The sequence below is a fragment of the Grampus griseus genome (assembly GCF_964374135.1).
Source record: "Grampus griseus genome assembly, chromosome: 6".
NCBI lineage: Eukaryota > Metazoa > Chordata > Mammalia > Artiodactyla > Delphinidae > Grampus > Grampus griseus.
The window spans coordinates 99,498,905-99,526,833 of NC_139000.1; the positions used below are offsets into that span (position 1 = coordinate 99,498,905).

Here is a 27,929-nt window from a genome sequence, read left to right on the forward strand (position 1 = left end):
TTGAAAATAAAGTAACCTAACTCCACAGTTGTCTGGTCACCTTGAGGACGTGTAAATGAACAATGTGAAAATCCCGAATCAACATCCGTGGTTAATGGGTTTCCAGCCTGGCAGAAAGGCTAGCACTGCCCCTCACCTACAGTCATATACAAAGGCTGTGTGTGTCTGTGGATGTGGTGGGAAGAGTGGGGCGAATTGGAATTTCCCCTCATTTAAAAATGGCGGTCAGGAAGGCAATCCCTTCTTGCAACAAGAAAGCCTGGGTTAGCGCTTTGCTCTTGTTCTTGGCACCAGCCCTTGTTCTGGGGGCTCATTTCTGCTTCGAGAAGCCGGTTTCCATCCAGGCAATCCCACTGTTCAGGAGATGTAGGATTCTGGGGTTTGCACACACTCCTAAGACATTTCCGTTTCTAGGAAAAGGGAACAATTTATCATCTTTCTCCCTAACTCCTAATGCATTAGGACACAGTATTAAAGAAAAGGCTCTGGGTTGAGTAGGAGACACCTGTTAATTTTACAGGCAAATTTCCCATTCCTCCAATACTCTCCCGTCCCCATTCTCCATCACGGAGACATATCACGGCGATGTCTCTCCTTTAACTGATTGCCCAATTTGAGTTTCCTAAGAGCAAACTGAGAGGGTTAATCAGATTCCCCGCTTTCTTGTTTGACGCAGGCAGGTGGCCAGGGAGTAGCCCAGTTCAGCACACTCTTATTGAGTGCCTACCATGTACAGAGCCAGGGCTGGGGGCTATGGGACTGTAGTTCCTGCCCTTAAAAAATTTTCAGCTCACGGGAGGCGTAGAGCTGCCTGAATTATCCTTACAGTCCCAGAGAATGCACATGCCCTGCTCAGGGGCCAGGAGGGAACTGAGAGCGTCCCAGAAGCAGACAGGTTTCCAGAGAAGTCACTTCCTCGTGAGATTCCCCATTTCCTCCCGCCTCCCAGCATTGAAACTGGGGACACCACGTGGACCTTGACAATGAGTCAACGCGGCAAGGGCACACTTTTAGCTGGGACACCTTTTCACATAAAACCTTTTTTTGAAAATAGTTTTTCCTTCCTTGGGAGACATCTGGCCAGAGCGAAGCAGACTCCTTAGTTGTGACCAAATACTGAAATCAGATCAGTGATATTGTAGTGTGTTTCATATGGACAGACGTTGCTGGGAGAACTAGAGAGCTGGGCAGCTCCTGTAGCTGCCCGGAGCCTGAGGTTGAACCCCGAGGCAGAGCCCTCCAGAGTGGCCACCTTGCTGAAGTCCTTTCCAGGCCACCATTCCTTGTGGAGGAGGGTGGAGGGTGGAAGCCAGGGCCCTGGGCTACTGGCTTTGGTGTGCTGGTGGGTGGGTGGGTAGGAGGGCTGAATACTGGCTTTTGGACCAGACTTCCCCACCCCTGTGTGGGAGGCGTGAGGGGCTAGAGCTGGGAGGCAGGAAGTGAGCGCAGATGGGCTGCCCAGACAGCTGTGTGGGGGACAGAGCACATCTGTCCGGGTGAGTCTAGTGGGGCCCCTCCCCACAACCTCCATGCCAAGTCTACCCGTTCATCAATAGGGTGTGGGCTCAGTTTGGATCCCAAATGGGGAAAATGGTGGGAAAGGAAAGTTTGAAGGCAGAGGCAGGAGCTAGGGGTTGCTGAGGGGGTATGTTCCCATGAGAAAAAGAATGTCTGAACTCTGGGGGAGAGGAAGGGATGAAGAGCAAAGAGAAACTTAAAAGCAAGTGGATCAGAGTGCATCTGCCCAGGGTGGGCTTGTGGCTTCCAGGTGGCTCCTGAGAGCCCAGGGTCCGGCGTCTCCTCTGAGAAGCTGCCCAACTCCTCGCCTCTCCTGTGCTCCCCAAATGTCTTACACTGCAGCAATTAAAGTCCCCGAGGTAACTGCTCCTTCTTCTGTCTCACCTACTAGCCCGCGGGTGTACCAAGATCAGAGACCCTATCGTCTTCATCACTGAATCCTCACAGAGTAGACACTGTAGAAGTTTGCTAAATGAGCGAGCGATTGCATGGCCTAAATTGACACAAGGTTTCCCATTTAATGCTTTAATTTTCTCTAATTGGCTGTAAATATTGCTGGGGAAGCTTTTCCCAAGTAGACACTCAGAGATCTTTGGGAGATAGAAACTTTCAGATTCTCATCAGGAATTTGCCTGCGGGCCTAAGGGTAGTTTACCTCTTTAAGCTCTTTTCTAGGGAGCTGAGCACAGGGGAAAGGCTCATTGTTCTAGAAACACACTGACTTGGCATCATGGCCACTTGCATGTCGTCCTTGGGGCAGCTGCTTCCCCCTCTGTGCAAAGCTATTACCTGCCTGCTACAGAGCCAGAGAGGCAGGAATTATGAATCGCGTGGACCTCCACGAGTAGGGGAGGTTTATAGCTTCCCTGCATCTGTCCTCCATCACCTCTCTCTGCCCGGTTCTCACGGCGTAATAAAAGGAGATGCGAGGGCCTTCCCCGGTGGTCCAGTGGGTAAGACTCCACGCTCCCAATGCAGGGGGCCTGGGTTTGATGCCTGGTCGGGGAACTCGATACCGCACGCATGCTGCAACTAAGAGTTCGCGTGCCGCAAGTACGAAGTCTGCACGCCGCAACTGAAAGATACCGTGTGCCACAACTAAGATTCGGCACAGCCAATAATTAATTAATTCATCAATTAATTGATTAATTAATATTCAAAAAATAAAATAAATGAGCTTTGGGCAAAAAAAAGGAGATGGGAGTTGGAGTTCCAGCTCTACTGTGTGGCCCCAGGTGAGTCATTTCTCCTCTCTGGGCCTCTGTGTTCTCATCTGAACAATGAAGGCTGGACTAGGGAATCTCTGAGTTCTCTACCAGTTCCTAATGTCACATATCTGGTAGAATGATGAGCAGGGAATGTGGCCCTTGATATTATCACTGTCCCCCAGAGCCTGGGCTGGGGACTTTCCCTTAACTTAGGCTTGCGGGGTTGGGGTGGGGGGAAGGAAGGGCCCACAAAGCTACTGCTCCACTTGTGGATGCCTGTGTTCACCCACTTGCTGCAAAGGTGACTCTTCCTGGATGAGTTAGTCAAGTCCTGCTTGAAGCCAGAAAGTCTGCGTGAATGACTCTTAAATGTTTCCCAAGCTTCTACTCCTGTTTTCTATTACCTTGTGGGTGTAACAGAAGTGCCAATAGGGACAAAGGAAGGATTAAAGTCCCAAGGGCTTGGGCCCCAAATGGGACACGTGTACTCTTCTCTAACGTTATTTTTGTCATCACGCTCATCACCATCACCGTCACCCATTATTAATACTGTTAAGCATTTATTGTTCTTCATTCAGCCAAGAGCAGTGGGTGAGTAAATCAGCAAGAAACTCCGGCCACAGGAAGCCTGCACCGTTTCGGGCATTTCTCTGGTCAAGGCTGGTTTCTCCAGCCCTTATGCAGGGATTAAATCTGACCCGCAGCAGGAAATGGGGCCCGTGGCTTCGAGTTCCTTTACATGAAAGTGCTCTCCTTTCCAGAGGAAAGGTGTTATAATTCCAAGCTACTTTTGCCGCTGTGTATCTGTTTCTTACTCACATTGGTAGCTGCTACAATGCCTTGAACAGGGCACGACCAAAGGTGCTTGCTAAATGCTTATTGAAAATAGTGAATTATAATGATGTCTTATAACAGATTAAGCAGAAGTGGGCCTGGGAGTGCTCTGAAGTGCTTCTGAGCTGCCATGAGCTGAGAAACAGTTTAACTCCTCGTCTGGGGCATCTTCCCTGCTAACCTTAGAGCCTGGAGCCCTCGGGTTGCAAGGCTAGCAAGGGATTGGCTAGCAAGAGATTGGGAGGCAGGGTGGCCAGGACTCAGATAGGAGGCGAAGAGCTGGCGCCTCCTTCTGGCCCTGCCGGGCTGGAGCGGGCCTGGGGAGGGCTGGTGCGGGAACCTCAGCCCCTCGGCTCCCAGAATGTCACCTCCCTACCACCACCCCAGCCCCTTCGTCCCGAGAGAGCCCAGCTCAGGAGAGCCAGTGGAGAGCAAGGGAGGCTGTTATGTAACTGATTTAACTCCTTGCCAAACTGGTGACTAATTCAGACCGTCTCGGCCAGATTGGCTCGGCAGCTTTGGTGTCAGCTGCAGGAGGCCCGGCTGGTTCGTGGCTGGTTCTCACACCCTCTGCTGGAAGGATGTCTCAGCTCCCTTGCTGGCCTGGGCCACCACCAACCTCAACCACGGCTCCATCAGCACTCCTGCCTCCCGGAGACCTTCTCCGTAGGCGTCCAATCCCCCAACTTTGCGTCCCTTCCTGCCCTCCAAAAAGAGGCCAGGAAGACAGTTCATTTATGCCTGGGGCTCACTGAGGCCCTTCATTTTGCACCTGGTGAGGGTGAAGGGCGCTGTGGCCTGCTGCCCTTGGCTGGCCGGCCGGCCGGAGGGTTTTGGCTGCTAAAGTTGGCACTGTTGGGTCCAGAACTCGGGGCCCTTCTCCATCACTGATCAAGGGGAGAGGGCTCCAGGGAACATCTGCCCTCACCCAGTCCCCTGGCCTTGGACCCCGGGCCCTGCAGGTCACAGGCTGCCTGGGTGATGCTGGGAGGGGCCTGGGCTCACTGCTTCGGTTCTCACTTTTCTTTTTTAAGAGGGGGTGCTTGGTAAGCCCAGCCCGTCCCTCCTGCAGAAGGCCATCCTGAGGGGGGACGTGGAGGGAGGACATTTGTGCTTTATTTGGACGCAGTTCAGGGAAAAACACAAAGAGGTGTCCTGACGAGGCCCACGGTATTCACAGACATGAGTGCTGAAGATTAGTTTGTTTAATCCTTAACCACGCAGCCCTCTGTGCTTGGGATTATTCCCATTTTACAGGTGGGGAAACTGAGGCTGAAAGCAATTGGGTGGTTTGCCAAAGCTGGTAAGTGGCGTGGCTGAGCTGGGCTTTGAACTCACTCCCCAGTGGCTTGGGAGCCTAAGCTGGCTCTGATACACTGCCTTCCCATGGCATTCCTGGGATGGGTTCCCGAGGCCTTTGAAAGACTTGTACATCTCAGCAGCTTCATGGCAACTGCCCAGCTAGACCCAGAAAATAATACTACCTTGTACTGCTGCTTCCTTCCGCCAAGCCCCACACAGACATGATCTCATTCACTTTCCCACAGTCCCATGTGGGCTAAGGAGGGGGTGGGGACTCCGTTTCCCAGGGAGGAAAGGGAGGCACAGAGAGGGACGCTGGCCTGTTCTAGGTCACAAAGCTGGCTGGCGGCAGAGCTGGGACTGGAAATCAGGCATCCCTGACCTTGAAGGTGGTTATTTAGCTTGACGAGTATGGGCTAGAATCACCCCCGAGATACAGCAAATTGGGGTGCTTTTCTTAAGGGCTGACTCAGTGGCTGAAACAGCTCCAAGATAGCTGGGCTTGTGTTAAAAAAAGGAAATCTGAGATGCATATAAAGGCAATCTGTATGCCAAGAAAGAGGCGCTGGGACTAGTGGTCACCACACTAGCTCCCCTCCTGGCCAGTCCCGGCACCGTCTCTCTGCTTCCCTTCCCCGGATGCCTGGGGCTCAGATGCAGCCCTGGTGTGATGGAAAGAACAGTGGCTTTGAGGTCATGGAACCTGGAGAGGATATTCCCTAGGGACCCATAAATCAGTCATTTCCCCTCTCAGCTTTTCCACTTTTCACTCAAAAAGTGAGGATACTAACTACATGAAATAGACATTGCGTGTGAAAAATTTCATCAACTATAAAGCCTGCAGAGAGAGAGAAATTACTGGTGTTCCCTTCAGCCCGATCTCATCTCTACTAAAGACCTTTTTAAAAATGGCTTTGAAGCGGCGGGTCACACAGCAATTGTCCTGGTCAAACGTCTGTCTTCCCTACTGTGGCTTTTCCACTTGGATCTCTGGTACCCAGTGTCTGGTCCCGAATCAAATGTTCCCTGGGTGGCCCCATGGGCTCCAGGACAGGGCTGGCAAACTTTTTGCAAAAGCCCACCTGGTAAATATTTGAGGTTTCGTGGGCCACAGGCGATTTTGGTCACATGTTCTTTGTTTCTTTCTTTCTTTCCATACAACTCTTTAAAAACGTAAGAAACATTCTTAGTTCACAGGTCTTACAAGAACAGGCCGGTTTGGCCCGCGGGCTGTAGTTTGCTATGCCTGGCCTAGTGTAAAGTTGGGGGCGGGGGAGTTTGGAAGTAGAAAAGGCCTAGACCCCCAGTTTTGCTGCCTGCCTGCCTGAGGGCCTTCGGATCACTCTTCAACCTCCCCGGGACTTAGTGAATTGTCGCCTCGTGGCTGTAATAGTCCCTGCTTACTTCAGAGGGCTGCGTCTACACCGCAGCAGGTGCCTGAGAGATGCGGGGTGGTATCATTACGGCTCAGTGGGTGAGGGACGGCCCACCCTGTCCTTTGTGTGGTGGGGAGGACAGCACCCTCCCAGAGTCTGGGATATTCTACAAGGTGACCAACCAAGGCCCTGCTCGGAAGGCAGAGGGCCAGGGTTTCATGAGGAGAGGAAGACCTGGGGTTATGTCGAGGGGCTGGGTGTAGGGTTGGGACCTTTGTCCCACCACCAGCTTTGTCTTGGGCAGGAGGTGGCGTCTGGGAATCTGTGGGGCTACGAGAGGCTCCACACAGACCTGAGGCCCGGGGGGACCCAGGGCTTTGCCGAGAGGACACCGGCGACTCCCTGGTCCCCTTGAGTCCTGGCTTGTTGTCAAGTGAGAAACTAGAGAAGGAAGCAGTTGTGGAAAAAGTGTGGGTCAGAGTAAGAGCCACCATGTACTGAGCACTTTTGTGTCCCAGGTGCTGGGGGCTGTATGCCCATCCCCCCATCCCCCCAGAGAGCCCGGGCAATGCTGGGGCGGGAGGGGCGGGGGAAGGCTCACAGCTGCAGGGGCTGGAGCCGGGCGAGGATGGTCCTGCTTTCTTTGATGTTCCACTGCCTCCTGGGAGCCTAGCTCTGCCTGTGGGTTCAGGTTTGGGTGGGTACTCAGGTCAGGGGAGTGTGAGATCTTGATTCTTTTTCTTTCTTTCTTTTTTTTCTTTTTTTTCAATTATGTGGTAGTTATCTTTAAGTACAAAGACTTTTCCAATCATGTCACTTAGAGATCATTTTATCCACTGCTCTGTTTGCCGTCAGTCTCTTGTCTCTCTCCTCAGCAATGGTAAGGTGGATACCCTTTCCACGAGGAAGAGAGATCCATGGTTTGTTGCCTCTGCCAATAACGAAAATGTTGGAGAGCCGGGTGGCAAAGCTATTGCCGTTGGCATCTTTCACATGAACTACATCAAAAGAACCAGGATGTCTCTCCTGGTTAGTGATCACACCAATTCTTCCCAGGTTAGCACCTCCAGTCACCGTGCACAGGTTACCAGTGTCAAATGTGATGAAATCAGTAATCTTGCCAGTCTCCAAATCAGTTTGAATGGTGTCATTCACCTTGATGAGGGGATCATGGTAGCGGATGGTGCGAGCATCGTGGGTCACCAGATGAGGGATTCCTTTTGTCTCCGCAAAGATCTTTCTCACTTTGTACAACTTATACTTGGCCTCCTCAGATGTAATACGATGAACAGCAAAGCGAACCTTGGTGTCATAGATCAGAAGAAAATTCTCTCCAGTCTTGTCAATGCTGACGACATCCATAAAACCAGCAGGGTAGGTTATATCAGTGAGGACCTTGCCATCAATCTTAATGGAACGCTGCATGCATATCTTCTTTACTTCATCTCCTGTTAGGGCATACTTAAGTCTGTTCCTTGAGACATTCCCTCAGCTTGTGGGGACTGGTAGATGGATGAGGAGAAAACACACCAGTCAGTTTATCCAGCAGCCAATGCTTTGGAGCTGCTATGTGCTTCAGGTGTTTCTTGGGACCGCGAGCCATGGCTGCGCTAGGCACGAAAAGAGAGGCGATTCTTCTTTTTGAGAAATACAGTGAAAAGGACTAGTTCCTCGGCTGCTGGAAAAACCCCATCATCACCCAGCCGTGGAACCTGGAGCACTCTCTTCTGTGTACTTGTGCCATCCCGTGGCTGGTTCTGGAGGGTCACCTGAGACCAGCCTCCCGGGCTGGAACTCAGCAGTGTGACTCGGTACACAGCGGGCCATGTCTTCCTGTCGCCAACACCCTGCTTATTTCTGTGCCCCTTTCCACGTATAATTCACTGTTCCTGTATCTAGAAAGCCATCCTGTTACTTCTTTACCTGGTAAACTTCTACTCAATCCTTTAAAACATAGCTCAAATGTCACCTCCTCCAGGAAGTCTTCCAAGACTACCCAGGCACAGTTAGTATCTCCCTGTTCTGCCTTCAGGCACTTTGATTATTATACTATTTGGGGGTGGGGGACAAACATTAATCGAGCACTTAGTACATCCTACACCTTACGCTAGGCACTTTACTGAATTATGCCATTTAACATTCAAAAACCCATGAAAGGGTCTTATCCCCATTTTACAGATAAGGAAACCGAAGCTCAGAGCAGCTAAATAACCTGCCCGAGGTGAGGCTGGGGTCTGAATCCAGGCAGTATGACCTCAGTGCCCTCCCTCCTAACCAATAAATGATATTGCCTCTCTGACACTAGTTATAATTACCCCAAACTGTGATAATAAGTTTATGGGTCTGTAAATGGCCCGTGAGCTGAGGCCACGACTTACGTATCTTTGCTGCTGCAGAATGTAGCACAGTGCAGTGCACACAGTAGGCACTTAGTGGTTGCTCATGGAAAGAATGTTGAATACAGAGCCTGTGGGGGTTGGGCCCACTAAAGGAAGGTGGGGTGCTGGGAGCCGGGAAAGGAAGACCAGTGGGGGACACAGCTGAGTGGGTGGGGCTTGCTTGACCCTGGAGGGGAGGAGGTTCCTGCTGCCAGCTGCCATGCCATCTTGGAATCACGAGCCTGGCAAGAACAACAGAATGATGTCCTGACACTGCTTAGTAAGCACCTTCAACATGCTAGGAAGCGCTTCGCACAAGGGCATTCTAAGTCCAGGATAAAGGACAGCTAGTTCAAATCCCTCGACGGCTCACGAAGGCAGTGCCTTTGCAGGATGCACTTTGGCAAAGGATCACCCTGAGGCTGGGTCTGGACTCCGTGCCCCGTACGCTCTGAACCTTGCCGGCCCTCTGAGAAGCCAGGCTGTGGAGGGAAGTTGCATGAATTCCCGTGTCGGGGAGTCCTCTTTTGTACCATGCAGCTCTGTTTACAGCGGACTGGCTGCCTGGAGGAGCAGAGTTTTCGGGGGAGCAAGGAGATGGGCATCAGGACACTTTCATCTCTTCCCGGCTCTCTCCATCCACAGGAGGTGGGACCCAGCCGGGGCCCAAAGCCTGGAGCCTCCCAGCAAGCCAGGTGGGCCTGTGAGGTCATGCTTCCTGCCACACTTGCAGGTGGCCCTTTCCTGGGGCGCCAGCAGGTGTCAGGGGCAGGGGTGGTGTACGGGGGACCCCTTTAGCGTCCCCAGTCCCCTCTGGGGGCTGGAGGTGCCCCTTGAAGCCACTGGAAACCTCTTTTCTTGCCCGGAAGAGGTTCAAAGCATGCGTGGCTGCTGACACGGGGGAGGGGGGATGGGGGGATGGGGGGAGAGCGAGAAGACCCCCCTGCAAGCCGCGTTCATACAAAATGCATTTCCCAACGTATCCCTCTGGCCTGTCGGAGCCCCTTCTGCTCACTGCTCTGTTTATACATGATAGACAACTAATTAACATCCAAACCTCCTGAAAGGTCTTTTCAGAGGTAATGTTCTGACAGGTTATGTCAGCAAGGAGCACTGATTTGTCTAAGCATGGATCACATTGTTTCAGATTGAATGAGGTGAATATTAAACTGCTTTAAATGTACTCTTCATAAAGTACTAATTACACACTCCCAAGGGAGAACAGCCAAGGAATACTAAACAGTAGAGAAGTCAACAGAAGGTTCTTTTTATAGTATGTTGCTGGGCTCTGTGTTTTTCTGTCTCCTTCTCTCTCGCTCTCTCTCTTTTTTTTACAGTAAAATCACAGCACGCTAAAGAATACACGTTTATAGCACAATGCTTCTCATCTAATTATACGGCAATCATTAGTTTTAAGCTGGATGCATTATATTTTCTTTGATATATTATGCCTGAGGCACAACTCTGCATTTATTGCTGCTACTGGCAGATTCCAGTTCCCCCAACCCCCTTTTCAAACCCCAACTCCTCTCTACCCCGCGACCCTTTAAAAAATTATTTAACCCTTACTGTTAGTTCGCTTATTGTCTCAAAAAAGAATAATTGCAATTTAAATTGGCAAAAGTGGGGGAAACGACATACCCTTGGTTCATTAATCGATTTATTTGTTTTTAATTAATTAATTTATTTATTTCGGGCTGCGAGACGCTGCACGCGGGATCTTAGTTCCCCGACCAGGGATCGAACCCGTGCCCCCAGCAGTGGAAGCACGGAGTCTTAACCACTGGACCACCGGGGAAGTCCCCCCTTTGCTACTTTAAAGTGGAAAAAATAGGAAAGGAAATCTCGCGTGTTTCTGGGAGCTCTGTAATTTTTTTATTAACCAGGTAACGTCCTGAATACACAGTCTCTGCTCCCCGACCCAGTGAAATTCCTTCCTAACAAATCCTACAGGATCCCGCTGAGCTCCCAGTCGCTGAGCTCCATTGTCCCTCAGGGAAAGAGATATTTATATGTATACAAATACACGTCTCTAAAAGCAACAGAGGGGTGGAAAACCATGAGGCAGGGAGCAGTCCCGCCAAAATGCAGGGTGGCCCTTCAAAATGCCTATCTGCAGATGTAGCGAGAATTCCGCTCCAACAGTTTTTCTGGATATTTCTGACATCAGGCCTTGCCCATTGTTGAGAAAAAGCAAGATTAATTTTGAGATGCCCTAGATGGTCAGGTTCTCAGTCCTGAAGGGAGAAGAAGGCCAAGTTCCATGGGGATGGATGGCCTGATATTGACCCGACTGGTTTCTTCTTAGTCAGGCCTCTAGTCGTCATGCCTCTAAAGATAAAAGTGATGGCAGGGTCCCAGAAAGGTAGCATCGCTCTTGTGTAAGGAGCAAAGTGGGGTCCCCTTTCCCCACTGTGGTCTTCCTTTTCCTCCCCCGACATCAAATCAGAGAACTGTGGGATCTTGGACTTGAAGGGGTTAGAAATTTCCCATCTTTAACAGTTGAGGAACTTCAGAGCACAGAGCTGCCTGCAGTTCAAGCTGGAACCTGGGGTCCTGACTCCCAAGCTAGTACGCTTTCCTCTTCGGATAGAGTAACTCCAGATGACTCTTCTCTCACACAAATGACCCAGGGCAAAGGAATAAAATGACAGAGTGCTACGGACTGAATGTTTGTGTTCCCCTCAAAGTCACATGTTGAAACCCTAATGGTATCAATGTGATGGTATTTGGAGGTGGGGCCTTTTGGGAAGTGATTAGTCATGAGAGTGGACCCCTCCTGATGGGATTAGCGCCCTTATGAGAAGTGCCAGGGGAGAGTTTGCTTCCTCTCTCTGCTCTCTTGGGGCCATGTGAGGATACAAGGCGGCTGTCCAGACATTGGATCTGCCAGCACCTTGATCTTGGATTTCCCAGCCTCTAGAACTTGGAGAAATAAATGTTTGTCTTTTGAGCCACTCAGCCTGTGGCAGTTGTTATAACAATCCAAATGGACTGAGACACAGAATTCTCTTCTCCGAGAGCTGGAAAAGGTCTGGAAAGTCACCTAGTCCACCTTTCTGTTGCTGCTTGAACCCCCTTCATGACGTCCCCAACCATGACTTGTTCATTCTCGGTTCTGGCTCCTCTGCGGATGGAGGGTTGGCGACCTTCTCCCAGGGTGTCAGACCATCTCTGTGCAGCTCTCATGGTTAAGTAAGTGTTTAAGAGCAGTGCACGCTGGAGCGAGAGTGTCTGGGTTTAAATCCAGCACAGCCATGTCGCAGCTCTAGGACCTTGGATAGGGGACTTAACATTTCTTTGCTTCCGTTTCCTCTTCCTCTGTAAAATGGGAACAGTACAAGTGCCTGCTCTATAAGGTTTTGTGAGGATGACAGGAGATGATACATGTCGAGCAGTGCCCAGCCTACTAAACTAACCAAGCTTAGCTATTATTATTGTTAGGAAGTTCATCTAGCTCCATAGCATAACTGCCATGGTTGTAGCTCTGCCTGGGGCCCTACGGAACAAGATTAACTTTTCTCTTTGTGTGACTGTTTTTTTTTTTTTTGTTTTGGTTTGGTTTTTTTTGCGGTATGCGGGCCACTCACTGTTGTGGCCTCTCCCGTTGTGGAGCACAGGCTCCGGACGCGCAGGCTCAGCGGCCATAGCTCACGGGCCCAGCCGCTCCGCGGCACGTGGGACCTTCCCGGACCGGGGCACGAACCCGTGTCCCCCGCATCGGCAGGTGGACTCCCAACCACTGCGCCACCAGGGAAGCCCCTTGTGTGACTGTTTTCAACTATTTCATTCATTCAGTGCTCAGCTGTCACTGGATGACCCCTGCATGCCAGGTACTTAGTGCCAAGAGAAGAGAGAGATGTGGAAAAGACTTGCTCCCCGATCTCATGGATTTTTTTTTTTTTTTTTACATTTGTTTTGGCTGCGTTGGGTCTTCGTTGCTGCGTGTGGGCTTTCTCTAGTTGCGTGGAGCGGGGGCTACTCTTCATAGCGCTGCGCGGGTTTCTCATTGCGGTGGCTTCTCTTGTCGCGGAGCACAGGTTCTAGGCGCAGGGGCTTCCGTAGTTTTGGCGCGCAGGCTCAGTAGTTGTGGCGCACGGGCTTTGTTGCTCCGCGGCATGTGGAATCTTCCGGACCAGGGATTGAACCCGGGTCTCCTGCATTGGCAGGTGGATTCGTAACCACTGCGCCCCCAGGGAAGTCCGATCTCATGGATTTTAAACACCAGAAGAATTTACAATTTCTCTTCAGAGCTTCTCTTCCCCAGGGGACATGCTCTGGTTTCTTTGCCTGTTCCTCACTTAACTGTTTTCCAGCCCGTTTTCCTTATGTGAAATCACTGAAAGGAATACACCAGGGATGACGAAAAAATGGTGGCAAATCTGAGCTTCAGTCAAGGGCACACCTTGTGTCCATCATCCAAACACAAGAGACTGGGATTCCATGGGTGGATGGGACCCAGGTATGCGTTGTTTCTTTTTTTTTTAAAGCTCCTCGTTCTTTTTTTTTTTTTTTAAATTAATTTATTTATTTTTGCTGTGTTGGGTCTTCGTTTCTGTGCGAGGGCTTTCTCCAGTTGTGGCGAGCGGGGGCCACTCTTCATCGCGGTGTGCGGACCTCTCACTGTCACGGCCTCTCCCATTGTGGAGCACAGGCTCCAGACGTGTAGGCTCAGTAGTTGTGGCTCACGGGCTTAGTTGTTCCGCGGCACGTGGGATCCTCCCAGACCAGGGCTCCAACCCGTGTCCCCTGCATTGGCAGACAGACTCCCAACCACTGCGCCACCAGGGAAGCCCTAAAGCTCCTCATTCTTAAATCCAATACGTGTGTGTACGTGTGGGCATGTGTGTGTGTGTGTGTGTGCGCGCGTGCACGCGCATGTGTGCACGTGCATCCCCCCACAGATGCATGCCCACAGCCCCTGACCCTGGGTAAGCGGAGGAGGCTGCCTTCGGGTCTGTCCACTTTTAGGGACACGCCTTTTTCTCAGGGCTGACCCCTGCCTTCTCCTAGCCTCCCTCCTCAAGCCCGGGGTATTCTTGGCTGAGGTATTCCCCGCTACGTGAGGGTGCCAGCTGATGATACGTGAATCCTCCAGAAGGTACGACGTCATCGGTCAGTCCCCCTGCCTACCCCGCACGTCCATCCCTCCCGTCACTGATGCTGCCAAAGTTAGCACGATGGGAGATACATGTGACGCTGTCACTCGCCTGCTACAACCTGTTCCGCAAGCCTCCCTGTCTACTTCAGGATCCCATGCAAGATCGCGGCCCGTGTGCACGTGAGCACGTGCATGTCTAACCATTGCTCCATGCCTGGCGCTGTTCTTGGGGCCTCACAGGTGCCAGACCCGCAGCCGAGAGGGCCCCCTTCACAGCCCGTGCCTATCGTGGGCTTTGCACCTCCCCTTTTCTAAACCCTGAGGACACCACCGTGTTTCATCCATTGTTATCCCACAGCCTGACACAGTGCTTGAGACCCGAGGGAGTGGACATACACTGGTGGAAGTAGGGCTGGTGCAAGTGCTATTTTTGAGGAAGCGCTCTTGCCTTGTACCAACAGATACAGGCAGCCAGCTCCTGGGCCTAACCTGATGGACCCCTTCAATATACACTCTTCCTTTTGAAGCCCAGGCATCTCCCCTTTCCCAGAATTAGGCCTTCTTCACCCTCCTGCTGGGTCTCTGTTGCAGTGTACCACATCTGGTGATGAGGATGTCCTCTTTAGGGTCAGGAAGACCTGGCCATACACCTCTGAGGGACCCAGAGGTAATAGGGGCAGATGCTGTGCTGAGGAGAAAAGCACCCAGAATATGCCAGGCATAGTGGTAGGTGCTAGCCTGTAGAGCGACACCCTGCAGAGATGTGATCTCTGCCTTCATGGAGTTTGCAGCCTCGTGGCGACGCACCGGCTTTCTCATCTACAAATGGGACCTCAGACTACCCACGCCACGGGGTTGCTGTATAGACTGAAACAGTGCATATAGGGTGCCCGGCAGGGAGTTAACATTCCGTGAAGTTTCCAAATGGGCATTCTTCTGCACCCCAAGAGGGGCTTGAAGAAACTGGCCCTTCTGAGTCAGGAGGAAGGCCTGTGCACATCTCTGCAGGGATGTGACCTGGTGCCTGTGACACATCCCTTGGTGGTCACCAAGCACGGAGGAGGTGTTGGGGCCGATGGTGGCCAGCCTGCCCCGATGGTGCACCTGCCGCTGGCTCTGGGGTGGCAGCACTTGGGCGACTATGAAATCCAATATGAAGGAACTCCCTCTTTCCTCTGGCACTTTGATTTATGGCCTGGGTGTCACCTTCCTCCTCGGCACAGCGTCTGGCCCTTCTCCTTTCTGTGCCTTTCTCTCTCCTTGCTCACAAATACCTGGTGCTTCCCACCTACCCAGCTGAGCTTTGGAGGAGACTAAACTGGCCTTGAATGACTGCTTCTGCAACCTAAGAGTTATGTGGCCGCAGGCTAGTTATTTAATCTCCTCAAGCCTCAGTTTTCTCATTTGTAAAATGGGGCTAAGAATCCCATCCTCCCAACCTCATTGTGGGGATGGGGAGAGGAGGCGTGGGAAAGGTTCCCCTGCAGCACCAGGCATGCCGCCAGCCCCCAGCATGCGTGTCTTTCCGGTGCCCCCGTAAGTCACACTAAGGTAAGGTACTGTGGGTTTAATGGATTCCCTCTCCTCAGGAGTTCCTGCATTTCAAAAGAGGACACTGGCGCTGTCTGACACAGCACAGTAAATCGATGGCGCGAAACTTCAGGAGAAGCAGTGGGGGAGGGGAAAGAGATATTTTGGGGGCAGAAAATGGCCTTCCTTTACTTCTGAAATCACACCACTTAGACTAGCAGCTCTCAGCCTAAGAGCTGTGATGCGCTGGCATGGTACCAGCAGTTGTGAGATGTATCACAAACAAATATGCTGCTAATAATAAAGTGCCACAGTTTTTGAATAATCCCCCCCAAACACACTTTGGGGGGTTACCTTAGAGGGAATTCAAGGTTAGTTGCATGATATGGTCATACCCACTCTCATTCTTACGTGACTTCTCGAGTGGGGTAGAAAAGGGTGCACCTGGGATTGGGCACAACCTGGGCGTGCCTGCACGTGGGTGTCCCTGGCCACACGTGGCCTGGTAGAAATAACAGGTGCAGGTCAGGGACCTGGAGAAAACCCTTGAGACACTTAGAAGCACTAGGCATGCTGCACAGCGAGAGAAAAGAATGAGCCCCTGACTTCTTTTTTTTTTAATTTATATTTTTTAACATCTTTATTGGAGTATAATTGCTTTACAATGGTGTGTTAGTTTCTGCTGTATAACAAAGTGAATCAGCTATACATATACATATATCCCCGTATCCCCTCTCTCCTGCATCTCCCTCCCTCCCACCCTCCCTATCCCACCCCTCTAGGTGGTCACAAAGCACAGAGCTGATCTCCCTGTGCTATGGGGCTGCTTCCCACCAGCTATCGATTTTACATTTGGTAGTGTATATATGTCCATGCTACTCTCTCACTTCGTCCCAGCTTACCCTTCCCCCTCCCGGTGTCCTCAAGTCCATTCTCTATGTCTGCATCTTTATTCCTGTCCTGCCCCTAGGTTCTTCAGAACCATTTTTTTCTTTTTTTTTAAGATTCCATATATATGTGTTAGCATACGGCATTTGTTTTTCTCTTTCTGACTTACTTCATTCTGTATGACAGGCTCTAGGTCTATCCACCTCATGACAAATAACTCAGTTTCGTTTCTTTTTATGAGCCCCTGACTTCTTCTGCAACAATGTGGTTGGCTCCCAGGACAGAACACCATGCCTGCAGCCAGGCAAGGGCAAAGGAGCGCCCCCTCGACATGGCTCTATTACGTGAAGGCCTCAGCAAGCCTCATGGACCGTGACAGCAGTCAGAACTCTGTCGCCTTTGGGGTGGGGATATTGACTGGGAAGAGGGAGGCTTTGGGGGCACTGGAAATACTCCATGTCTTGATCTTGGTGGTGGTTACATGGTGAATGGACAGAATGTTTGTGTCCCCCTAAAATGTGTATGTTGAAACCCTACCCCCAGTATGATGGTATTAGGAGGTGGGGCCTTTGGGAGGTAATTAGGATTAGATGAGGTCCGGGGAGTGGGGCCTTCGTGGTGGGATTAGTGCCCTTTCGAGAGTCAGAGAGAGCTTGTTTCCCCTCCTCCTCCTTACTCTCCAAGGAAGCATACATTGAGAAGTCGGCTGTCTGCAACCCAGAAGAAGGCTCTCACCAGAACCTGCCGTGCTCTACCCTGATCTCAGACTTCTGGCCTCCAGGACCATGAGAAGTGTTATAAGCCACCCAGTTTATGGTATTCTGTCATAAAAGTCTGAACTGACTAAGACAATGGAAGTTTTACACTTAATATCTGGGTATTTGATGGATCTATTTGTAACTTAATAAAAAATTTTTTTTTGAAAAGCAGTTTGGAATCTCAGCCATGCACCTGTCAAGGTTTTTCCACAGTGCACCTTGGAAGGACCTTTACAGTAGGAACCCAGGGAGCGCTGGGGTCACATCAGGCCGTCTCAGGCAGGCAGCGACTGGCCACGAGCTCTCCCTGGTGGCCTACACTCCTGACTGACAACTTTTCGGGGCTGACGTCTCAGCCTCATTAGTGCCCAGTGCGTGGAGACGTGGGACCCTCACCAGATAATCTCATTCCTTCTGGCAAGACAGCTCCCAGCAGAGGCCATGGCGTGTTGTGAAGTGCTCCTTGCCTAGGATATCTGGGGGGCTGTCAGGTGCCCCCCAGAGCAGCCTCCGTGACAGGAGTCCGGCAGACACCCAGATACCCACTGCAATCGGTGGCCCCAGGATGCTGAGGTGACTCTCCCAGCCACCCATGTGGAGCTCATTTTGTTTGCTTTGTGTGTTACTTTGCACCCACCCCTTTGGTTGCCAAGGAAACAGTGACGCAGCCTCCGGTGGGGCCTCAGGCTTAGTCAATGTGGAGTCTTTTAAGGCAATGGTGGTTCAGTGAGGCGGCCCTGGTGCTGGGAGGGCTGGTGCGGGTGCAGGGGACAGGGCCGACTGGGGAGGGGGAGAGGGGTGACCCCGACGGAAGAGGCGGTGGCTTTGTTGCAGGCCTGCTGGACGGCGCTAGTCAGGATGAAACTTTTCACTCAGAGCCTCAGGAGACCCACCCTTGGCCGAGTCACCAGAAGATACAAGGCAGATGGTTCTAGAGGCGCGGGGGAACAGCCTTTTCCTGTCCTGGGTGTTTGTGTGGCCTGGGACAGCTGGTCTCCGAGGCTCTGGCAGGTCCAAAGCCTCTGCAGACCCGTCAACCAGGAGCAGCAGAATGGGTTTCTAGGCATTAACAACGTGTTTGTGGACAATGGGGGGTGAGGGGGTTGGCTGGGAACTAAGATCCAGGGCGACCCTTCTCAATGTGGGAATGCCTCCTGTATCCTCCAGAGATGAGTTTCCCCGCTTTCCACCCCCGCACGGCCATCGCCAAGGACCCCGGGACCCTGGGACTTCCCTGCCAGCATGCTGTGTCTTCTGCAGCCTCTGCCGGCAGGGCCTTGGGCCTAACATCCTCCGCTCCCCAGCCCTGCTCCCTGTCACGCATTAAGTTTGTCCTGGCCCCCCCCAGGGCCAAGCAGCCCAGTTCCAAGGCTGGGAAGGCCTGCTGGTCGTGGGCGGGTCTACCTCAGGGTCTTGTCTGGGTGCCTCTCTTTTAAACTCCCTGCCGAGAAAGACAGGTCTGCCTGCAGCTCTGGACGGAGCTTTGGTAAGGGTGTCCCGAGTTTGCCTCTTGACTCCAAGGCTGCCCTGCGGCCTGGTGAGCACAGCCCCTCTCAGGGCAGCTCTTCCTTTCCTGCTGCAGGAATGAATATCCTCCACTGTCTCACCTGAACGGGTCCCATCCCCACTCTCTAACCCCCCCACCTAACTTCCCTCTCCCTGTCATTTTCCCTATCACCCAGTCTCAAAACCTCCGAGTTATTTTTGATTCATCTTTCTCCTTTATCACCCTTATCTTGTCACTTATCAAATTCTGTCAGTTCTTCCTTCAAAATGTCTCCAGCATATGTCCCTTCCTTTTTTAAAATTAAGTTTCATTGTTTTTCTTAGTATAAAAGAGAGCTATGCACAATGTAGAAAACTTAGAAAATACCCATAACCAAAAAGAGGACAATTAAAATTACCCATAACCCTCCAGTCAAAGCTGTTATTAATATTTTGATACATGCCCAGTTCGTCCCTTGTCCCTGCCTACATACATACAACTTTTCCTTTCTTTCACGTCTCCCCATTCCTGCCACTATCACCTCGTCTACGCTCTCCTCCCCTCAGTCTCTCGGTGCCCCCCCCCCCCGCCGTTGTCCACCCTGCCACCTCTACCACTTTCTCAAGCGCTGCCTTTGAAACACGTTGACCCTCGGGCAGCCACTGGCCCGCAGGAAACAGGTGTCCCTCTGGGTGGAAGCCCACAGCTTGACGAGCATATGGCAGGCGCCTCTGTGTGATGGGAAAGAAGGCTCCCCTTCCTCAGGGTGGAGGCAGCTCCTGGCCTGGGTGAGTGGCTAGGGGGCAGGGTGCAGGCTGCATTGAAGTCCCCGCCTGTCCCTTCTGTGGGAGCAGCGAATAACTAGCCCTGGTCACACCTGCCCTTTGCTGTGTGGGGGCCAATTCTACCTTACTAACCGGTCCCAGCACTTACGCTCCTGACCTGCCGGGCCAGTCTAGCCCCTGCTTCTCCAACACTGTGTGTTTGGCCCCTCCTGGGGCCTTTGCCCAACCTACACCCTCTACCCCCTGCTCCCCTGCCCTACCTCATACTGCTGTCCTCAGAGGCCCGGCCCAGGGGTCACACTTCATGTGCCAGTAGGGCCTAGGCATGTCCCCTGTGTGTGGGGGATGGGGTCTGTGAGAACAGGAGATGGCCTGAGTTGACAGATCTTCACCCAGGTCGCTAAATGCAGTCTCCCAAGTTTTTAATGTCGCCTACTAATTCAACACGTTCAGAAGCCTTGTCTAGGCTGAGCGGAGCTGCCCAGCCCTGCCATGGCCCACCTCGTCTCTGAAGATTTCCGTGCCTCCGTCTCACCTCTCCTCGATCAGCCCGGCTCCTCACGCAGGGGTGTGAGGTCCCCTTTAGCAGCTTGGGTGATACGGTTTAGTGGAAACACACTTCTCCATTCAACAAGCATTTAGTGAGGGCCTAGGTAGATCGAGCAGTCAAAAGCCTGGGTTTGGGTTCTGATTCTACCACGTTCTTGAGCAGATCACTTAAATTCATTTTCCTACCTGTAAAATGGGGATTCAGTAGTTCTCAACCCACTGACTTGTGAAAAGGCGTTGGAATCATATACATGATGGCATTGTGTTGATATAAACTGTAAAGCTCTGTCACATGCCATTATTCTCCCGCCTTCTGTTGTTCAGGGTGTGCTAGCTTTATGTTTTGAAATGGTGTGAGCAGGCTTGCTATGGTAGTGAGTATGCATCGGACATTTGATAAGTCCTTGTGGATTAGTTAATAAAATGTACTCAAAGTGCCGTATCTTTCAATAGAGGATTTGTATAGATGACAACAAAACTATATGCAATGAAAGGATAATATATAATATTGATAATGATAATAGAGCACCTGCTAAGAGCTTTTAGCATCATTGTCTCCTTTAATCTTCAAGGAAGGTACCATTATCACCGCTGTTACACAGATGAGGAAACCGAGGCTTAGTGAGATTAATAGCTTCTCCTGAGTTGCACAGCTGGTGAAAGGTATGGACAGGAGAGGAAACAGGGAAATAAACTAATGCAGTGAGGTCGCCCATGCCTTTGGAGGGTTAGAGATAATATTAATATACACAAAATCGTCTAGAAGAGTCCCAGGCAAATGGTTTGCACTCAATAACTCATACCTATTATGACTGGGTTCCAGGGTCATTATAAACATTCTTTTATTTGATCGAATCCTTACAACAACCCTGTGAGATAGGGATTATTCTGTCCATTTTACAAATGGGGACACCAACGTCCAGAGAGGTTTAGTGCCTCTACCCGGGCCACACAGCTGGAGACATAGAGGCCCGCCTGGGACTCAGGTCCCACTGTGCCCTTACTCTTGTGGTCAACTTGGGTGGGGGGCTCACCAACCTTTCCCCAGAAATGCTCTGCTTCTTGTAATGTTGCAGGCAGTACTTCTACGAGCCTATCAGCTGCAGGCTCCTTGTTAAGGCCTTCAAGGCAACCTCCACCAGAGCCCACCGAGCTCTTGGAGGTACCTGTACGGTTGGGATGCTGAGGGCTGGGATCTCAGAGCCAGCGTGTGTCCTCCCTTTAAACTTCAAGGGAACGAAGACTTACAGAACTTATCTCGGCCCTCTCCACCCCTCCCTTTTTTTTTTCCCAAAGAAAAATGAAAGAATCTGATAATTACTTCTATCTACCACCCAACTGTAATAATTACCAACCTATTTCTTCACAGTGTGACAGACACCAGCTCTGGAAAACACATAGAGATAAATTAGCACTAATTGGTTTTCCTCTGGCTGTTTGAATTAGTATTTAAAGCTCCGATTACAAAGCAGAATAATTGCTATTAACGTCCTATTGCCTATTGCCGTACAAAAGGCAGTTCTCTCGAGAACCAGCCCAGGTGTATTATTACCCTGATTACAGCATATTTAACCTGGCTCGTTAAGGGGGAGACACAGGGGACAGTTTCAATATGGTGGACCGACCACTTCCTGCAGGGTGGAAAGCCTGAAGACAGAACAGTGAGGAAAGGAAGAGGAGGGAACAGGAAAAACTGGGCCTGGAAGCCTGTGGGGATTCTTCGCAGGGGTTCTGGGGTCTCTTCCTGCTTCCCTGTCTCCCTGGGGACCTTCCTGGGTCCAGCCTACCCTGCTGTGTCCACAGCCAGCCTCCTCTTCACACCCAAGGCCAACGAAGCCCTCGCAGGCCTTCCTGGCCCCGGCGTGGAGGCCTGAGGAGAGAGGCTGACAACTGAAGGATGCGTGGGATGTCCCGGATGTTGGCACCAGACTTGTCGCCAGTGAGCGCGTGGAGGCCTCTGCCCTCCGTCCACATCTCCTCCTTTCCAGCTCGGGGCGGGGGCTTTAGGACATGCCACGTGCTCCCTACTCCTGCTGTGGAGGATCTTGCATTTGCCCCCCTCCATCCCCTGACCCCTTCCTGGCACCATTTTCATTCTTGTTCCTCTACCGGGGTCTTTCTGACTAGAGGACTGTGGGTGAATTAGGGAGGAGGTGAGCTCGGTGAGGGCATCTTTTTTTAAAAATTAATTAATTATTTTTGGCGGCATCGGGTCTTCGTTGCAGCACACGGGATCCTTAGCTGCGGCGTGCGGGCTCAGTAGCCCCACGGCATGTGGGATCTTAGTTCCCAGACCAGGGATTGAACTTGTGTCCCCTGCATCAGAAGGTGGATTCTTAACCACTGGACCACCAGGGAAGTCCCGGTGAGGGTGTCTTCACGGGCTTCTGTACAAAGGAGGTAGAGAGTCCCAGCTCTTCCGCTCACTGGCTACATGGTAAGTCCTCCAAAGTCCAAGAGCCTCAGTCTCTTCAACTGGAAAATGGGTACAACAACCTCCCTGGTCCTGGCTTCACAGAGCTGTGAGGATCGAATGGGGGTGGGCGTTTAGGTCCTTTGTAAATCACAGGGGACTCTACCTAAATAAAGGGGCTTCTTTAATTCACTCTGGAACGGGGCTGGCTTGTGAAAAAGGCACTCAAGGTAGAACGGAGGTGCTTCTTGCTGGTCCTTTCTTTGGCCTCTTCTTCCTTTTCAGTAGCTTCCCTTCCTCCTCTTTGTCTCCTTCCCCACTTCCTCTTCCTTCCTCGAAAACTCCTAGATTTCATCTGTATCCCCATTCACGCTAGGATGTTAAGAACTCAATGAGTTACCCTTTCCTCGAGCAGCTGCATTTAAAAAGGGAGGGCTATGTTTAACCCAAAGAAATGAGTCACTAATGGTGAACTTTCAGGCAAACTGAGATGATATTTTGTGGGGGAGAAAGAGGATGTCACAGCGCTCCTCAGAGCCCCACAGGCAGCTGTCTGCTCACTGACACACAGGTCTAGTGGGGCCCTGTGCCAGGGGAGGAAGGAGGCCCCGCAGGGAATAGGTGCCAGGAGAGAAGTCACCAACGGAGAGGAGGCCCTGCAAACCCGGCTGAAGCTGCTGACCCGGAATGTTCGGTGGGGGTGGGGGTGGGGGGGCGGTGTTCTGGAGGCGCTGACAGTGAGCTTCTCTGGCCCATCTGTCCCCACCAGGATGTGGTTCCTGGACAGAGCTTGGGTTGGGCATCCCTGAGGCCATCCAGAGGAGCGCAGCCTCCCCAGGTGGGCTCCGCCTTTACCTTTCTCTGTTGCCATCTGGGAAATAAAGCAAGCTGACTCTCACCCGTCAGGACTCCTTGGGGTCTTTCACCCCTTCTCTGTCCCTGGCCCTTCTGGACACTCCTGTCTCTCCCCTTCTCCTCCCCTGGACCCCTTCTTCCTTGGTCCTGCTAGCCTCTGGGTGCCACCCTCCGCCCTGTCTGGGCAGAGAAGCCACAGAGAAAGAAGCAAAGCGGAGTCTTTGAAATGGAGAACAAGGTTTGGCCGGGTCTCTTCTAGGTAATGTTCTAGGGTTTTACGGCTCTCCTTCCTTCTCTGCATCACCTGATCTCTGATACCTAAGCAGCCAGTGCCTCTCAGCACCATTCAGGGACTCCAGAGCCCCAAGACCTTTAGCCAGGGGGTTCCCAAGGTGGGCGATGAGAAGATGGCCAGGGCCCATCTGCCAGGGAGAAGCCTCTGGGTGGTCTCTGCCGGGTGGGCCCAGCTGTAGCAGCCCAGGAAAGGAGCGTCACTGCCAATGAATCCTTCCTTTACAACCATGCTGGGAGGGACGTGCAAGGGCCCGTGGGTGGGTGTTCACGTATGGGGGGGGGGATTTCTTTTTAAGAGACAAGGTGGGTGGAATGGGGGAAGCCAGCTGGCTGTGGGCTCTATTTCTACTGACAAGGCTTTACCCTGTAGGTGTGAGGAATTCCAATTAAATATGCAGCCTATTTGTCTGTGTGTGGGAGAGGGTTTGCTGGGAAGGAGGGGAACGGAGGCAGCAGCGTCTCTGCGGCATACCAGCAAACCAGAAATTAGCTCCGTTCATCACAGGCACACGGGGCTTCCCTCAGCCCTCCTGTGCACTCACAGGAGTCGCGGGAAGGAGACAGACAGAGGAATCGAGAGAGAGGTTGGGGAGGCGGGATCTCCAGACTCGAAGGGCTTCCGGAATCTCTGAGTGGGCAGGAAGGAGTGCCTGACTCCTAGGCTCTTGGGGGGTGGGGTTTCCCGTTCTGGAGGCGCTGGCAGTGAGCTTCTCTAGCCCATCTGTCCCTACTGGGGACGTCGGGGGTCATCTGGGCTCACCCCCAAAACAATAGGGGTTTGTAGATACATCTGGGGGCACCTCCAACTGGGGAAGCAGGTGAGCCTGTGGCCAGGGCCGCCCAGGGCAGAGGCCATCACCTCTGCAGGGCCCAGGGACCACTTGGATTCTCCCCTTCTTCACCCCTACGGCAGAGTAGCTCTTGGAAAGCCTCATGGGCAGTGGTTTCTCTGAAGAACAGCATTCTGAAATGGTGAAGCTGGGGCTCACGTGTTGGGTGAAAGGATCACCCCAAGGAGTTTTGGGGGCGCAGTTACCTGGGCCTGCAGAAGCCATTGCAAACCTTTTGCCATCCCTTCATCCTTCCTTTTACTCATAGACGGAGGAAAACATGAGAGTTCTCTAAGGTACAATGAGCAATCCAAGTTGAATCTGATAGACACACCCTTTCAAAAGCAACACGATGTGGCTTTCGGGGGATTTCCATGGGTGCCCCACCCGAGATTCTTTGAATAGCAGCTGGGCTAGCTGCACGCCAGCCGCCTTGCCCTTGGCCTTCAAACCACTGGCCTTTCAGCTAGGCGGCCGCTCCATCCTCCCGCACCACTTTCTCCATCAGTCCAGTCTTCCCTGCATTTTTCCTCATCTTTTCTTGTTGCTATTTCCCTCTCCACCTGCAAATGATGATTCCTCCCTAACTCTGATCCCACCATCTACTTCCCAACGGGTTCAAACACCATCACTTGGCGACGAGCTTAGGAACAGGTTATGGAACCGGAGACGGAGAAGGGCTGGCAGGGCATTTTTCTGATCCAGGCACCCAAGGTGGTGGTTAAGTAACCCCAGCCAGCTGACCCTTCAGAGTACCCGAATGGGGCCTGCGGGTCGGGGAGGTGACCGGCACGTGGCCTCAGTAGCCAGGCCTACCTGAAGAACGGCTTGGGGGGCATGGCTTGGGTCGGGTGGGTGGGGGAGACGGGTCCCAGGGGAGTGCAGGCGTGGGTGGAAAGACGGGGAAGGCGAGGGGGCTGCCAAGGAGGCAGCCGTGCAGACAAGCATCGTGGGCCAGAGGGAGAGGCTGGGAAAGCAGTTCAGCAGGGCAGGCATGCCTCCTTCCTGTTCTCCCAGATCTTCTCCATCCTTTTCGCTTCCTCTCTGCTGCGTCCGCCTTCCTCCCCCACTCTCCCCACTCCCCACACCAGCTCTTCTCTCACTTTGAGAATGGCAGGGGGTGTGGCTGCTCCGGGAGAGCTTCCCGGGATGGGATGGAGGGGACAGGACCTGCCTCTCCAGCCCTGCAGATGCTCTTTCAGAGTTCCGCGTTCGACACCAAAACGAGCACAGCTTGGGTTTGCACAGGAGGGCAGTCGGGCTGCTGCCCCGGCTGCTGCAGCCCCTCACGTCTCTCTCCCCTCTGCTTCACCCCTGCCTGCCACAGAGAGTGGAAGGGAGACGGAGTGGCTTCAGGAAAGGCCTAGAGGGGGAGGGGAGGCCAGGAGGTGAGGGGATCAGAGGAGGAGAAAAGGAGAGAACATGGAGGGAGAGGTACGTCTGCGTGGAGAATGTCAAAATCAGGTTGCATGTAAGTATGTGTTTTGTTTTGTCTTTTAAACACTATTTCCTTAAATTAGGTATAAGGCAAGGAAGGTGAAGACCAGTGTCGGGCAAACTTAGCCCAAAAGGCACTTTGGAGTGTCCGTGGGATACATCAAAACTTTTGCCGCCAGACAGAACCTTGGAAGCACTGGGGGCTCAGATAAGTGAGTGCGCCGCCCAAGCCCCACAGTCATCTGGTGGCAGAGCTGGGACCAGGGAGTGTGGTGTGGCTTGGGCACCTCCGCCTGACCCTTTTCTCTGGACCTGGGACTGCAGATGACATTTCCAGAAAACATTTGGGTCTGCTCCCTGCAGGGCCCGCTGGGCTTGGTGGAGACTGCTTCGGGCTGTGTTGGGGGACAGGCAGGCGCGGCCAGAGGCTTGGCCCAGGTCGGCTGTTCTCGTGGACGTCAGTCACACTGAGAGGACCACGAGGCGGAGGGGCAGCGACATCGCGCCTGCCCTGTGTTGAGCACCTGTGACACGTGACGTGAGGTGTCACGTGGATCCCACATGGCACCGACACTTGCCTATAGGTACTGGTAGATAAGAGAAAACATCTAGTAGGAAGAAGCTCCTCTCTGTGCTCCCTGAGACTCGGGGCGTTAAGCAGACCCTCTGGGCAGAAGTCTAGGCCTTGTGTACAGAATAGTGCACCTGACCAATCCCTTAAGTGTTCCCCTGAGCCCAGCCTGGGAGGGGCCTGAGAGAAGGTGCGGGGCGTGGCCCTGTCCTCAGGGTAACTCTCTACCTGGGGACACACGGAGCTCTAAGTTGCTGAGGGGAAACTCCCTCAGGACAGCTGTGGTCATGGCGTGTTGGATTCTGGGGAGGGGCGAGCCCAAAGGGACGGGGGTTAAACTGGGGAGGATGAGGGCATGGGTGGGATTCCTCTAGGCTGTGAGGACTGCTTGAGAAGGGAACACTTCAGCTTGGCCTGGGGCGTAAGAGGGGCAGAGAGGCAGTGGGGATGCAGCCCCTGGACCCTCAGGGGAGAGGCGGGCCTTGAAGGAGATGGGCAGGGTCTCCGGGTGGCAGCTCAGCCCCTGGCTCCCAGCCTGCCCTGGTCCTGCCCTGAGGCTCCCGGCTCCCCTCCTTACCTCCCTGCATGGCACTCCTGTCACCCTCACAGCTGAGGGCGGTGACTGCGGCACGCATGGAGAAATGTTGTGAATGGCAGAGCTGCTCTGAGCTCCAGACTTCCTTTTGGGAGGGGGGGCGGGTTGGGGGGAGAATCTAACCGTGAGGCATTTTCCTGGCGCTGAGGATAACCTTGTGGGAGGCCGAGGAAATCCAATTAGATGAGAAGGCTGGGGAGGCTGCGGGTGTGTGGGAGAAGGTTTCTTGGCTTCCCCAGGCCCTAAATGAGAAATCACAGCCCGGATCCCTCATTGCAGCCCCCAGCTCCCCTTCCCAGGGCCAGCACGCTCTGATTCCTGCCAGCCCCCATCCCCTCCTAGCTCAGGGTGGGACAGTTACCCCAGAGGGGAAACAGAGTCCCACCGCGGCGGCCCCCTCAGCCGGCGGCGCCCCCAGGGCAGCCCCCTCCCTCTCTCTGGTTGTCCCCTGCGCCCCCCAGGCTGATGCCCCTCTGGACCTGGGCTCTCCGGCTTGCTCTCAGCTCACCTAAGCTCCCCAGTGAGTGTCTATCTCACCCAGCTCAGCGCGGATAAGGCGACAAGTGACCTCACTCCCCCGGACCAACAGCCTCCAGCGGCCCCAGACTGACAAATCAGTGAGCCCAGGCCCTGTTGCCTCTGACACCCCCTCTCAGCCTTCCTTAGAGGCAGTTGTGGGGGAACACGGGAGCACGGGTGTAGGGGGCCTCCTGCAGCCTCCACCCAGGGCCCCGCACTCCTAGGAGCTGCCCTCCCCAACGGCTTCTCCCTGCCTTCCTGCTGTCCCCATTTCTCTCCTGTGATCCTGGGAGGGGAGAGAGGCCTCAGCTGATGGAGCTGGGCTGGGGCTGCCCTTTCTACTGAGATGAACAGGCCTGGGTGGAGACCCTTCCAGCAAGCCTCTCAAGAGAAGGTTCTGGAAGCCCTGTCCTATTGGGGTGCTGGGCACCGAGACAGGTTCCCAGCCTTGTCTCCCTGCTCTGCTGAGGTCACGGGGAGGGTGCCTCGTGGGGGGCGGGGGGGGCAGCAAAGTCCTCGGCCCGTCATCGGCCCCGCTCCACGGTCGGGGTCTGCGCGCGGCTCTGCGTCCCTGTCGTCTCGTGGCAGGCTATCCTCGGAGGGTGTGAGGAACTCCAGTGGAGCATTCAGCCAGCCTGCCTGCGTGGGGGGCCCGGGCTGTGGGGAGGCGCGGTGACTAATCCTCAAAACACCAATTATGAG

At 53.1% G+C, this 27,929-nt stretch overlaps 1 protein-coding gene and 1 pseudogene across 4 annotated transcripts in view; both read right to left on the minus strand.

Annotated features, from left to right (window-relative positions):
- The window catches only part of PEBP4 (phosphatidylethanolamine binding protein 4), a 257,266-nt gene that overhangs the window by 37,224 nt on the left and 192,113 nt on the right, over positions 1 to 27,929 (minus strand). The window lies entirely within an intron of this gene.
- LOC309824497 (small ribosomal subunit protein eS4-like) lies at positions 6,765 to 7,841 on the minus strand (annotated as a pseudogene). The gene has a single exon. The product of its transcript is annotated as a small ribosomal subunit protein eS4-like (transcript).